Here is an 11786-nt window from a genome sequence, read left to right on the forward strand (position 1 = left end):
AAAAATATATCACATAAAAATAACAGTTTAGTCCAACGAAAGTGCCCAAGTAAAGCTGGTAGGTTCACAGTTGTCTCCTATTCTGGAACAAGGGAATTTCTTTCACTCCTAATGTGAACCTTGTGTTTTTCTGAATGGCTAAGCAGAGATATATAACTGTTAAATATTAGTTTCTATTTTTCTGTGTGCATACATTGTGACTTATGAGTATAGCATCTTCTTAGAAACAAATATTTCAGAAGAAGCAACATCTGAGAATAGAACCAACAAAATGAGGCTCCACATTCTCACACCTTTTCAAACACAATGATACTAATGTCACTCCATAAGATTCTACTGATGATGCCACTGCTACTCCTGATCCTGAGATGTATGTCACCAGTGATGTTCTTGATGATGCAACTGATAGTTCTTTCTTTTCTTTTTAGTTGCTACCGAAGCTGATAATTCTCTGAAAGAACACAACAAATGACAATCTGTCAGGAAGATTTTATAAAAAATAGACGTGGTTAACTATTTTCTGGCAGAAGACATAGTATATATTGAATTCTGTATATGTTTGAAATATTTTCCCATTAAAATGCATTATGCAAATATTTTAAGTTGTTTCTTGGTATTGTACAAACTGATCACCTGACCACTCAGTGATATGTTTAAGGGGAAGGATTTTTATTATAGATACCAGAGTTTGAACAGATAGAGTGATCTGGAATGTTCAAAGCAGAAGGAGATGTTGGCTGAACATAGTCAGCCAACTGGACCTGGCTAATGATAGAAGCAGAAACAGCCAGAGAGGCAGAGAGAGAGAGAGAATGAGACAGAGGAGGAGACAGAGAGAGGGAGAGGAACATGGAGACAGGAGGAGAGAGAGACACAAAGAGAGAGATTTATAAAGAGACTGAGAAGGTGTGAGAAGGGATGCTTCTGAACTAGAGGGAGTTTAGGGTAGGGGAGGAGGGGAGAGGACCTAGGACACTAGCATAGACTTTGAAATGCATAACAAGTACTTGTGACCCTGAAGCAGCCTGGAGGCTAGCATGGGCCTCATTATGGTAATATGCACCACAGGCAGCCATTTTCTCTACTGCCAGTCATAAGGGAAATGACACCTTTGGGTAGAGATTCACAAGTTTTTGAGGAATGTTGACTTCTATCTACCTTCCAGAAATCCTCCTAAAGTCCAGGTTGAGCCCATTTCCGGATATCTGAGCCTGCCCTTGGAGTTTTGGGAATTGCAGTTTTCTTTGGACATAACAGGCATCAATGAATTTTAGTGGATTTTGCAAGTCACAAATCAGCCTTGTTGAGGTTTACATACTCAAACTGCTCAAACACAAGTAAACACCACCAAAATGCCATATTGTCCTTAACATCCATAGAGTTCATGTGTGGTTGCTTACCTGCATTTCCTTTTCCTTTAATTTGATGCTACAAGCTGCAAAAATATACAAAGGAGGATTTCAGCTGATGATGACAAAGCTAATACATGGAAGAAGCCAAGGGCCTTCGAGAGGCTCAAGGAGCCATGGTAATATTTGGCTTTTGCTTATCAGCCTTTTCCTGCTATGAGTTTCTTTTGTGCTATTGTAGCTTTTCCATCATTTATTGCACACCATTTCCCCTCTCCTAAAGGAATATTTAGATAACCTCATGCACTGACAGCTATGCACAGCCAGAACCCCAGTTTAAGCCTGTCTGTAATTATCATCACTGGCAACATCTGGCCAGGTCCATCCACAGATGGAGGAAAGTACCTTATCAGAGATACCTCTGTACTCTCTAAGAACAGACTTAAGCATCCAGACTACCCATATGTGAAGGCCTGGCAGATGTGCCAATTAAGCTTAACTTCCTCCTTTCCCAAAACTTACTTCTAATTCCAGATCTCCCTTTAACTATCACCAGAGGAATCACAGGTTGCCTAGCAACCAAGCATACTTTCCCCCGCCCTGCAGAAAAAAAATAAAACAGCAGATAGCTTGGACAGATAGGAGCTACAGGAAAAAAGAAGACAGTTTTATTTTCTCCCATTGACCTAGCAACTTATAGATTCTTTATATTTTCTACCAATCATGTTTAAGATTATAATTGAGCACATTAAATCCCTCTTCTTAGACATTACCTGAATTAAGCCCTTAGTTAATTAAGTTCCCCATTAGTCACTTTCTTTTTGGGTTGCAAATGATTATTAACAATTACTGCCCCTCTATGTGATTCTTATCACCCCTCCATTTGACCCTGGAAGCCTGGCTTTGCAGTGCCAAAAGATTACTGCCTGTAAGTGTATATATACTGGGACTCCCAGGGCACAGGAAGACCAAGGAGAAGATATGGAAGAATAAAAGACTGGACTAAGAGCTCTGTGTGCTACGATTCTGTTTTCAAAAATAACCCTTGCCATTCATAGTTCTCTCTCCTGAGCCCCTGGGGTATATAATATTAAGGCTGGTCCCTCTAATGTTATACAAGAAATTTTATGACATCCCATCCCCAGCACACATTAACTGCACAAAATCCCTCACTGAGGGGTGGGGCTTATGAGTTCCTCACTGTGTATGAAGGTGTCCTGGACACATTTTTACAGTAATCATCTACAACCTCTGCCTCTGTCTTCCAAAGTAGTCCCTGAGCCTTGGAGGGAGTGATTCAGACATCCTGTTGAGGTCTGAGCAATTCATAGTTATGCATTCTCTAAAGTTTGGCCAGGTGTGAGTCTGCGCATTCACCACAGCCCATTGCATAAATAAATGTCTCTGATGAGGGATGATAGTTGTCCTAATGGACAGGTACAAGCCTGAATATTTAGAAGGCAGCTTGATGCCATGTAGTTTTGACAAAACAATGGAGCCTATTGTGTGGAATCAACACATCAGCCATTAACTCAGAGTCACAATACTGTATCAGGGCTGCATTAAGGAAAGAAATAAAAGCACTTCTACTTGGAGTCCTTCAACCAAGAGCAAGTCCAGGTTTGGATTTTCTACTTCATGCTCCCTATCTTCTCCCATCTGTCTGGTGCATGACTCTCAGTCTGTGCCTGTGTGAAGAAATCTGTCTGTTGCTGTCTCTGTTTTTTTTTTTTTAATCTGAGTCTGTGCCTGCCCTATGTCTGTGTCCATCTGTCCCTGTGGCTGTCCCTGTGTGTGAATGTGAGTGCCCCTTTTGTTGTGCTCTATTTTATTGACTTCCCAGGAAGAATCACATTGGGAAGGAGTGGGATACTTTACAGAAATCATGGAGTCTTACAAGGGATTAAGCCAATAACTTCAACTGACAGCAACTCACCCAGACAACAAGCAGTATTTTAAACTCCAATGTTTAACCAGCAATGCTGCTGTGTTCAATAGTTTGGGTGGATATTCATTGAAGAAGAGTGTTTTCAACCTCTATGTTTGCTATATCCCGCAAATGACACACATGAATTGTTCTGGATTGGGCCATAGAAGAGAACATAATAGGATTGCAGTTAAGTATTAGTTTAGGTTGTAAAAGTTGATTATGTGGGAAGTCCAAGGAAAGTAAAGGTGATTGTTACATCGTTCTCTTAAAAGTGGGTTTAGCGATCAGTTTGTGTACACAGTAGGGCTCACAGTCAGTGGGAGGTGTGGGGAAAGAAGCATCTGGTTTACTGCCATTCTGGAGCCCCCAGGCATCTGTTTCTTGAGGGAGCAGAGAAGGCAAGTTGCAAGGAAAAAATAGATTATTAACACCTGCACTGTGACTGCCAGAAAAAATCTTGGTTGTACTGACAAAGTAGAATGCACAAGGCAGAAGAACAGATACACCCTTCAATTGGACATCTTGGGAAACTGGAGGGTGGAGAGTCCCCACTGCTGAACAGATCATGTATCCTGCATAGGTGGCTGCTTGAGCCTGAAGAGATGGTACCAGCTTTGTTGTCCTAGGAGCCTGGCAATCAAAGGGATGCTGAGGATCACAGTGTAGGATTTTGTCCACCTGGTCTCAAGAGACTTAAGTGCTAGGAGTTTGAGGAGTACTTGGTTCCCCCAGGGTGCATGGGGCAGGCTCAGGGGCAGTTAGATCTATTGGTATGGGGGCAAGGAGATAGCTACCAGCATGTGAATGGGAAGGGACCTTAGAAGGACAAGGTAAGGGAGGTACCCAGCCAGTGAAGGAGTTTGGGCTGGAAGGTCGGTGATTGGGGAGGATGGATCTTCCATAAAAGGAGCTCAGAAGGGCTTAGACCTGTAGGAGAGCATGGGGTGGCTCAGAGGAAGGTAAAGGCAATGAGGAGATGCCCTTGTCAAAGCCAAGATAACCTGAGTTCATTGGAGAGCTTGGTGAGGGGTTATTTGGTGAATCCATGGGCCCCCTCCACATTTCATGAGGATTTTGGATAATAGGGGATGCGGATGTTCCAGGAAATGTTGAGAGCTTACAACATGAGCTCCATGACCCTGGAAGAGAAGGCTGGCCTATTGTCCATTTGTATGGTCTTGGCACGCCAATTCAAGGGATGATGTGTTCCAGGAGTACTTGAGCTACCACATCTGCTGTTTCCCTGGATGTGAAGAAGGCTTCTATCCATCCTGTGAAGGTCTCAACGAGAGTTAGGAGATAATGGCGTTTGGCTGAAATCAATCTGCCAGTTGTCACTTCATTGGTGTCCTCAAAGTTGCTGTAGACAATGATGTGTCTGGAAGACCCCTGCAGGTTGGCCGTGCCAAAAGTCTGGCAGGAGGAATGAACCTGTGAAATACAAGCTTAAAGATGGGTGGGGTCAAAGAGGGGCTCTAAGAAATGGAACAGTGTTTTGGGCCTACATATAAAGTCTGGTGAATGTCTGAAATGATGGACAATGCCAGCTCCTGAGGGAGGATGAGGCAGTTATTGAAGTAAAACCATCCATCCTTTGTCTGCATGACCCCAATTTTCAGGAGTTTGTCATTCTCCTCTGGTTGATAACAGGGCTGGTAGGAGAGTACCAAAAACAAAATATATTCTGTTGATCCAGAGGTGCTGGAGGCCTGTCGGTGGGCTAATGAGTTTGCCTTGGCATTGACTAAGGCCACTGGGTCCTTAGAGGACTGGTTTCCCCTGCAGTGAATTATGGCTACTTCTCCAGTTAGCTTGGCAATAAGGGGACCATTAACTATGGGAGTGCCCTTGGTAGTGAGGAAGTCACTTTCCCTCCAAAGGACAGATGGGCATGGGCTATTAAAAAGGCATATTTAGAGTCAGTATATATGTTAGCCCATTGACCCTTGGTGGGTCACTTCAAATGTTTTAGTGGAAGTGATCACTGCATATGCTGACTGGTGGTTTCTTGATCTGTCTATAAGAGAGCTTCCCTCAACAAAGATGGTAAGTTGGGTGTTTGCAAGGGGTTGGTGTAAGAGACCAGGCCAGGATAAACATAAGACCTCTACAGCCTCTGAGCAGGAGTGAGAGGAAGTACCAAAGGAAGAAGCAACAGAAAGGAGGCTTGCAGCGTTTAGGGCAAGGATGAAGGTCAATATAACTGGGGGGGTCTAGAAACAGTAAGTGAAAGATTTGGACCTGTGATTGTCCAAAGAGAATGAGAGAGGGGTGCCTCATAATGTCTGAGAGGCAGTGGGGGGAGTATACCAGGATTGACTGGAACAGGGTACAAGGTGTGGAAAATGATACATTTCAGAAAATGTGTCAAAACCTGGTCAATTTCAAGTTTTAAAGAAGAAGGGAATGTAGCCTGAAGTTTTCCTGTATTCTGCCCAGTCTTGCATCCACTAGGTCCTAAGTAAACACACAGAGGCTTATATTAATTACAAACCAAATGGCCTATGGCTCAGGCTTCTTGCTAGCTAACTCTTACAACTTAACTCAACCCATTCTAATTGAGCTGTTTGCCATGTGTCATTGTGGCATTACCTGTCTTCCGTTACATCTTGCTACCCTGGCATCATTTATCCTATATTTGTGAGTGTAAAGTTTCATATCTAATTTTCCTTTTATCCTAAACAAGGAAAACTGTTATTATAACTATCTAGTCTTTAAAAACTCCCTCAAAGACCTCAGAAGAATATAATATTATCTGAGTAAATGGGAAGTATATTGTAAGCAAGTTCCAAAATTCTAGAAATAACAGAGACATCTGGCTGTCTGGACAGTCACCCAAAGTTCCTCTGTATCATTGGGGAATGTATCTTCAGCCCACAGGCCTAAGAGTCTCTGGCATATTTTTCAGTGAAGCAGGAAATTTCAAGGACTTGTCTGCCTAATTGCAAAGTTCATCAGTCACTTTCCTGTGTTCTGCAGAATGTCTCACAGTTTCTTCTGCAAAGCATGGTCCTGGAGGATCATCCCTCCTTGTTTTGGCAAAGTTCAGTGGTCACATTCCTATGGGTCCTGCATGTGCAGTTTATACAATATACTCTCAAGCACTTCAGGCAAGAGCAGTTTCTTGCCCCAATCTTTTCCATATTATAAGCAAACTCCATAATGAGTTTCTTAACAATGCCCATCATCCTCTTTGAAGTAATTGATGCTGCCAAGAACAGACGTCTCACTGTCCTCAAAAGTCTAAGTTCTTAAAATATTTTAAATGCCATGTTTTGTAAGTTTTGAAGTGTTTGAAGATTACCTATGTGATTGAAATATGTTTGCATATCTATCAAACCTAACTAACATGAATATAAGTTTGATTATTATAAATGACTATTAATTTATATTTCTTAACTATACATTATATTTTTAAATGAACTCTAAAATCATAACCTTAAGCAAGAGTAGAAATATACATATAATATAACAAAACTAACATTAAATTTACATCAATAAGCCAAAATTCATACTAATGAAAAATATCTAAGAATAGTTCTGGGTTTTTTGTATTAAAGTAGATTCAATAATCTACTCTTTTATCATTTCTCTATCATATCCTCTCTTCTCCTTTTAGAAAGAGATCTCTCAATTTAACTCCTTTGTTTATTCTTTTTTTTACCTATGACCAATAACAGTTTGTAACCAACTCCCCTTAAGTGAAAATAAATATTTACAATTTTTGTAATATTTGGGCATAGTTTTGTAATTTGGCCATAGTTTTCTATACTACATCCTGCTGATTGGGGCCACTGGTAACCTTATGTGGCTCCTGAGACAATTTAGAATTATAGTCAAGTCCTGAGTGGAATAGTCTGTGAGTCTTCATCATCTCAGCCAGTTGCCTTGAAGCTGTTCTGGATATTGAATCATCTGAAGACCTCTCAAGGGGTCTTCCCTTATGGAACCATATTAACTTGGAAAAAATTCACAGCTCCTCATCTTCTGTGGAAACAAAAGCAGAGCTCTTTTCCAAAGCAACATATCCTTAGACCCAAATTTTTAAGTCAAGATACCTTTAAAGTACACATATTGGTTTAACTTTGTAACCTCTACAATCAAATGACTCTTTGCAGTTAAAAAAAATCCCAAAGACAATGCAATATTATACAGTATGCAGACTCTCTGTATAATTTCCATCTTTACATGGCTTTTTTAAAAAATGTTTCAAAGGACTTTTTCTACCGTTTTTTTTTTCTCTCCCAAGCTTACCTATATTTTTAAACACACTGTTACCTACTTAGAGGATTTTCCCATCTGAATCTGTTTTATTTTGCACCTTTAATTCTTTCCTTACTGGAAGAGTTTTTAAATTGCTAAGCTGCACATCTTTGACTGCTGGTTCTGCCCCATTCATCTTTTCAACAAGGCACGACAATGAGTTAAGCTTACCTCCCCAATTCTGGGAAGCAGTATGTGTAGAGCTGTGTCCTTAAGTCTGCAGCTGTGCTCTCAAGCCCACAGGGAGAGGCTAGGAGAATCCTCTCTCTATCATGACCTGTGGGAGAGACTGTAAAAATCCACCATGCTGCTTAGCCTATGGCAGCTGGTGGACAGGTCCATTTCTGAGCTGTTGATGGCATTAGATTGTAAGACTAGGAAGCCCAGTGTGGCTTTGTTTTTGTGTATTCAGAATCTATTTTAAGCTTTCTCAGGTCTGTGTGAATTCACGACAGATAGTAGGTGCCATTCGTAAACAGAATAATCTTTCCTGCCCCTCAATACCCAAATAACCAGTCAGAGACTTAATATTAATTACAAATCAAATGGCCTATGGCTCAGGCTTCTTGCTAGCTAACTCTTACAACTTAACTCATCCCATTCAAATTAAGCTGTTTGCCATGTGTCTTTGTGGCATTACCTGTGTTCCATTACATCTTGCTCCCCTGGCAGTGCTCATCATCCCTCTGACTCCACTTTTCTTCTCCTTGTCTTTCTGCTTGGATTCCCCATCTGGCTCCATGCTGTAGATGGAGAATTTCTCTCCAGCTCCCAGCAAGTCCCGTCAGTCCCTGAGCCCACTTATAAAATAAACACACAGACTCTTACATTATTTGAACTGCTTGGCCATTAGCTCAGGCCTATCATTGTCTAGCTCTTATTCTTATATTTAGCCCATTTCTATTAATCTATACTTTGCCGCGTGCTTTGTGGCTTATTAGTACCATATATTTTTCTGGTCCTGGAGGGGGCTCCAGGCAGTCTCTTCCTTCCCTTCCTGTTTCCTCAATTCTCCTCTCTGTTAGTCCTGCCTATACTTTCTGTCTGGCTACCGGCCAATCACTTTTTATTTATACAGAGTGATATCCACCGCACTTCCCCTTTTCTTCATTTTCAAAAAGGAAGTTTTTGACATTAACATAGTAAAATTGCAAATAACAAAACAATTATCAAGCAAGAATTGCAGTTACAATATTAAAGAAAATATTCTACCTATCATATATTTGTGAGGTTAAGGTTTTATATCTAACTTATCTTTTATCATAACTAAGGAAATGTGTAACTCTCTAGCTTCAACTATATCAAAGACCTCAGAAGGATATAATATTACCTGAGAGATGGGAGGATGCAAGCAACTTTCAGGAGTCTTGCAGTGTAGACAGAGACAGCTGACAGCCTAGACAGTCACCTCATGTTCCTTTGTTAAGTTTGGGCATCTGTATTTAGTCCACAGGGCTAGAGTCTCTTGGTCATTTTTTTCAGTGTCCTGTAAAATTTCTAGGAGTTTTCTCTGTGAAGCAGGCACCTGAAGGACCATTTTGTCAAGCAAAGTTCAGTGGTCATCTTTCTATGGGTCCTGTAGGTCCATTCGATCAAGCAGTCCAGGCAAGAACAGTTTCTTGCCCAAATGGCTATTTTTGCCAAGGTGAATATAAATTCCATATGGAGTGTTTTCAAATCCCATCCTCCTCTCTGAAGTAAATCTGGTGCTGTCAGGAGCAGACATGTCTCACTGTCCAGAAAGTTCACATTTTAAAAAAAATTTTAAATGCCATATTCTGTAGGTCTTTGACGTATTTGAAGATTATCTGTCTCTCTGAAATATATCTATGTATACCTAGAAGACTTAGCTAACATGGCTATAAGTATGATTATCATAGATGACTAACTATTAATCTGTTTGTCTAAACTATCCATTACTACCTAAATGAGTTACATAAACATAATACCTCAAACGAGAATAGAAATATATATATACAGTATAACAAAATTAACTTTAAAATTTTATCAGTGAACTAAAATCTATACCAATGTAAAACATTTCAAACAAGTTGCTCTTTAAAATTAGGTTCATTAATCTACCCTTTCATCCTATCATATCTATATCATATCTCCTTTTCTTCTTTAGAAAGAGATCACATTTATAATAAACCTGATTTAAATAAAAATATTGTTTTTTTCCTGTCCCACACCAGAGGGCTCTTCTGATATGGGACAAAAGAATCTTTTAACCTTTTATTTTAGAAATATGTTTGGGTTTAGAGAAGGAATGAGCCAATTCCATCTCCAAAGGGGTCATGGTATATTTGAGAATTTGGGGACGTTGCTTCTCTTACTACTTCCTGCTAGAGTTGTAGTAAATTGTAGCTAGAGTTTTCCTGCCTGGCCCACAGTCAGGACAAATCTCTCTCACCCGCCAGTCCCACAGCCGCTCAGACCCAACCAAGTAAACACAGAGACTTATATTGCTTACAAATGTATGGCCGTGGCAGGCTTCTTGCTAACTGTTCTTATATCTTAACCCATTTCTATAAATCTATGCTTGCTACATGGCTCATGGCTTACCAGCATCTTCACATGCGGCTTGTCATGGTGGCGGCTGGCAGTGTCTCTGACTCAGCCTTCCACTTCCCAGAATTCTTCTCCTCCTTGTCCCACTTATACTTCCTCCTGCCTGACTACAGGACAATCAATGTTTTATTTACTAACCAATCAGAGCAACACATTTGCCATACAGAACATCCCCCAGCAGAAATTTTTAGGATTATGGGTAGTCCATGAGGGTGTGTCATCTGAGCCAGTTGCCTTGAAATGGTTCTGGATGTTGGATCATCTGGGCCATGGTGTCATCAGAGAAAATTCAGGTAATCTTGGCTGGTCAAACCTGTTATATCTTAATCTGAAACAAATTCATAGCCTCTGGCTTTCTGTGGAAACAAAAGCAGATACTCCTTTCCAATGCAACATATCCTTACATCCAAATTTTGAATTCAAGGTACCATTAAAGTATACATTTTGGCATAAATCAACAGCTTTTACAATCAAATGTTTTTCTTTAGTTACCAATATCAAAGACAACATAATCCAGATTCTCTGTGTGATAGTCAGCTTTATGTGGCTTATTACCTTTTCTGTGTCTTTAAAGACTATTTTTTAAACTATTTGTTTATGTAACTCTGTATAATCCTTTTTCTCACTCTTTCAAGCCTACCTACATCAGTCTTATGGTGAACCTATTGCTTGAAACTGCAGCATTCCAAGACTGAAACAGCATTATTGCTGCTTGCTCTGCCCAATTCAGCTTCCCAACATGGGGGTGGTACATTTTCCACCAGCTCTGAGAGCCATCAACTCTCAGAAATAGTGGGTCTATGCTTCTATCAAAGCAGTGTGTAGCCCAGAAACCTCTTTTTGTTTTGTACTAGCAAAGGCTAAATCTGCCACGCAGCTTAATGTGCCACTTGCAGAGGCCTCATTCCCACCATACTGCAGGTGGAGAGTGCACACCAGGAACCCGACATAGTAGATAGTAGCTCAAACACGCAGGTTGCCTCTACCTTGAAAGAGACAACTAGAAACAGTTTTTAGCTCTGTTTTGGAATCTTTTTACTCAGGTTTTAGGTGGAAACTCTTGCCAACCCATTGGGCACCATTTGTAGCTTGAGAATTTCTCTCCAGCTCCCACCAAATCCAGCCAGTTCCAGAGCCCACTTATAAAATATACACACAGACTCTTACATTATTTAAACTGCTTGGCCATTAGCTTAGGCCTATCATTCTTACTCTTATATTTAGCCATTTCTATTAATCTATCCTTTGCCACGTGGCTCATGGATTATTAGTACCATATATTTTTCTTGTCATGGAGGGGGCTCCAGGCAGTCTCTCCCTTCCCTTCTTGTTTCTTCAATTCTCCTCTCTGTTAGTCCTGCCTATACTTTCTGTCTAGCTACTCACCAATCAGTGTTTATTTATACAGAGGGATATCCACAGCACTATGCTGCCTTGCCATAAGACATAGCAGCTTCTTTGTTAACCAATGGTAGCAACACATATTCACAACATATAGAAAGACCACCCCACAAAACAAGAATGAGCTTATTTTGACCTTGCTACAAGATGGCTTTTAATCTTAAGATGAAGTCAGGTTGGCCCATCACTGAACCACAGAAGAAGAGGCTATAACCCCCTTTTTGTTCCTTCTCGAGTTGAAAGCCAAATCCTCATGGCTAACGCTTCCAGGT

The 11786-nt window shown here is 40.6% G+C and overlaps 1 protein-coding gene across 1 annotated transcript in view; it reads left to right on the forward strand.

Annotated features, from left to right (window-relative positions):
• The window catches only part of LOC143270293 (uncharacterized), a 539180-nt gene that overhangs the window by 324492 nt on the left and 202902 nt on the right, over positions 1–11786 (forward strand). The gene's annotated exons all lie outside the window — the stretch shown is intronic.

The sequence above is a fragment of the Peromyscus maniculatus genome, chromosome 22, assembly GCF_049852395.1.
Source record: "Peromyscus maniculatus bairdii isolate BWxNUB_F1_BW_parent chromosome 22, HU_Pman_BW_mat_3.1, whole genome shotgun sequence".
In the NCBI taxonomy this organism is placed as follows: domain Eukaryota; kingdom Metazoa; phylum Chordata; class Mammalia; order Rodentia; family Cricetidae; genus Peromyscus; species Peromyscus maniculatus.